At 41.6% G+C, this 3,434-nt stretch overlaps 1 non-coding gene across 1 annotated transcript; it reads right to left on the reverse strand.

Moving 5' to 3' along the window:
* Nucleotides 1-658: 658 nt before the first annotated feature.
* LOC112714148 (small nucleolar RNA R71) lies at nt 659-765 on the reverse strand. Its single transcript, XR_003159104.1, has one exon. It is a non-coding gene; the product is annotated as a small nucleolar RNA R71 (small nucleolar RNA).
* Nucleotides 766-3,434: the final 2,669 nt, after the last annotated feature.

Genomic DNA, 3,434 nt, shown 5'->3' on the forward strand with positions numbered 1-3,434 from the left:
CCCATTCCACGTTAGAGGTCACGATAGTTGAACTTACTTGAATGCTAACGTGGTTCTTCTTTGCTTCCTTTGTCCTGAAATCAAGCAGCAAAGTGCATCAAAGTTCTAATCCAAGTCATGAGACATGCATCATCCAATTTGTCATATAATTCATGCAAATTTCTCATGAAATCATGTAAAATGCACAATGTATGCTTGAAACAAGATGTAAGTGAATATCTACCCAAAACTAGCTTATTTCTTAAGAAAATGCATGAAACTACCTTAAAAACAGTAAAGAAAGGTCAGTGAAACTGGCCAAAATGCCCTGGCATCACCTACTTCCAAGTTTGATGGAAGAAGCATCTCAATTCCTGCCATTGGAGCAAACAATTTTGAGCTGAAACCTCAACTAGTTGCTCTAATGCAACAAAACTGCAAGTTTCATGGACTTCCATCAGAAGATCCCTACCAGTTTTTAACTGAGTTCTTGTAGATCTGTGAGACTGTTAAGACTAAGGGAGTAGATCCTAAAGTCTACTGGCTCATGCTTTTCCCTTTTGCTGTAAGAGACAGAGCTAGAACATGGTTGGACTCACAACCTAAGGATAGCCTGGACTCTTGGGATAAGCTGGTCACGGCCTTCTTGGTTAAATTCTTTCCTCCTCAAAAGCTGAGCAAGCTTAGAGTGGATGTTCAGACCTTCAAGCAAAAAGATGGTGAATTCCTCTATGAAGCTTGGGAAAGATACAAGTAGATGACCAAAAAGTGTCCTTCTGATATGTTTTCAGAGTGGACCATGTTAGATATATTCTATTATGGTCTGTCTGAGATCTCTAAGATGTCACTGGACCATTTTGCAGGTGGATCCATTCACCTAAAGAAAACGCCTGCAGAAGCTCAGGAACTTATTGAAATGGTAGCAAATAACCAATTCATGTGCACTTCTAAGAGGAATTCCGTGAATAATGGGATGCCTCAGAGGAAGGGAGTTCTTGAAATTGATGCTCTGAATGCCATATTGGCTCAAAATAATATGTTGACTCAGCAAGTCAACATGATTTCTCAAAGTCTGAATGGATGGCAAAATGCATCCAACAGCACTAAAGAGGCATCTTCTGAAGAAGATGCTTTTGATCCTGAAAATCCTGCAATGGCAGAGGTAAATTACATGGGGGAAGTCTTTGGCATCACCTATAACCCCTCATGGAGAAATCATCCAAATTTCTCATGGAAGGATCAACAAAAGCCTCAACAAGGCTTTAATAATGGTGGAAGAAACAGGTTTAGCAATAGCAAGCCTTTTTCATCATCTTCTCAGCAATAGACAGAGAATTCTAAGCAGAGCACCTCTAACTTAGCAAATATAGTCTCTAATCTGTCTAAGGCCACTTTAAGCTTCATGAGTGAAATAAGGTCCTCCATCAGAAATTTGGAGGCACAAGTGGGCCAGCTGAGTAAGAAAATCACTGAAACTCCTCCTAGTACTCTCCCAAGCAACACTGAAGAGAATCCAAAAAGAGAGTGCAAGGCCATTGATATAATCAACATGGCTGAACCTAGAGAGGAAGGAGAGGACGTGAATCCCAATGAGGAAGACCTCATGGGACATCTCTCAAGCAACAAGGAGTTCCCTATTGGGGACCTAAAGGAATCTGAGGCTCATATAGAGACCATAGAGATTCCATTAAATCTCCTTCTGCCATTCGTGAGCTCTGAAAACTATTCTTCATCTGAAGAGGATGAAGATGTAATTGGAGAACAAGTTGCTTAATATCTAGGAGCCATCATGAAGCTGAATGCCAAGTTGTTTGGTAATGAGACTTGGGAAGGTGAACCTCCCTTGCTCATTAGTGAACTAGATACATGGGTTCAGCAAACCTTACCTCAAAAGAGACAAGATCCTGGCAAATTCTTAATACCCTGTACCATAGGCACCATGACCTTTGAAAAGGCTCTATGTGACCTGGGGTCAGGCATAAATCTTATGCCACTCTCTGTAATAGATAAGCTAGGGATCATTGAGGTACAGCCTACCATATTCTCATTGCAAATGGCAGACAAGTCAGTAAGACAATCTTATGGATTGGTAGAGGACGTGTTGGTAAAGGTTGAAGGCCTTTACATCCCTGCTGATTTCATAATCTTAGACACTAGGAAGGAGGAGGATGAATGCATCATCCTTGGAAGACCTTTCCTAGCCACAGCAGGAGCTGTGATAGATGTTAACAGAGGAAAATTAGTCCTTCAATTGAATGGGGACTACATTGTGTTTAAGACCCAAGGGTGTTCTTCTTTAACAATGGATAGGAAGCATGAAAAGCTTCTCTCAGTACAGAGTCAAACAGAGCCCCCATAATCAAACTCTAAGTTTGGTGTTGGGAGGCCACAGCCAAACTCTAAGTTTGGGGTTGAATCCCCACATTCAAACTCTAAGTTTGGTGTTGGGAGTCTACAACATTGACTTGATCACCTTTGAGGCTCCATGAGAGCCCACTGTCAAGCTAGTGACATTAAAGGAGCACTTATTAGGAGGCAACCCAATTTTTATTTATCTTATTTTATTTTTCTTTTATTGTTCTTTTATGTTTTATTAGGTTCATGATCATGTGGAGTCACAAAATAAATATTAAAATTGAAAACAGGATCAAAAATAGCAGAAGAAAAAGCACACCCTGGAGGAAGGGCTTACTGGCGTTTAAACGCCAGTAAAGAGCATCTGGCTGGCATTCAACGCCAGAACAGAGCATGGATCTGGAGTTGAATGCCAGAAATAAGCAACATTCTGGCATTTAAACGCCAGGAAAACACCCTGATGAGAACTGGCATTCAATGCCAGAAATATGCTGCAAATGGGCGTTGAACGCCCAAAACAAGCATGAAGCTGGCATTCAACGCCAGAAACAAGCATCAATCTGGCGTTGAACGCCAGGATTGCATCAAAAGGGCGTTTTACACGCCTCATTGGTGCAGGGATGTAAATCTTTGACACCTCAGGATCTATGGACCCCACAGGATCATCTCAGGATCTGTGGACCCCACAGGATCCCCACCTACCTCAACTCACCTTCTCTCCTCTTCACACAATCCAATAACACTTTTCCCCAAAACCCTTCACCAATCACCTCAATCTCTCTTCCGCATCACCTCTTCACCACTCACATCCTTCCATTCTTCCCCATAAACCCCACCTACCTTCAAAATTAAAAAACTCTTTCCCATCCAAACCCACCCTAAATAGCCGAACCTATCCCTCTCCCTCCACTATATAAACCCCTCTATTCTTCTTCATTTTCACACAACACAACCCTCTCTTCTCCTCCTTGGCCAAAACACAACCCTCTCTCCCTCTCCATATTTTCTTCTTTTTCATCTATTCTTTCTTCTCTTGCTCGAGGGCGAGCAATTTTCTAAGTTTGGTGTGGTAAAAGCATAGTTTTTTTTGTTTGTTTTTC

This window comes from Arachis hypogaea, chromosome 9 (genome assembly GCF_003086295.3).
Source record: "Arachis hypogaea cultivar Tifrunner chromosome 9, arahy.Tifrunner.gnm2.J5K5, whole genome shotgun sequence".
Classification (NCBI taxonomy): Eukaryota; Viridiplantae; Streptophyta; class Magnoliopsida; order Fabales; family Fabaceae; genus Arachis; species Arachis hypogaea.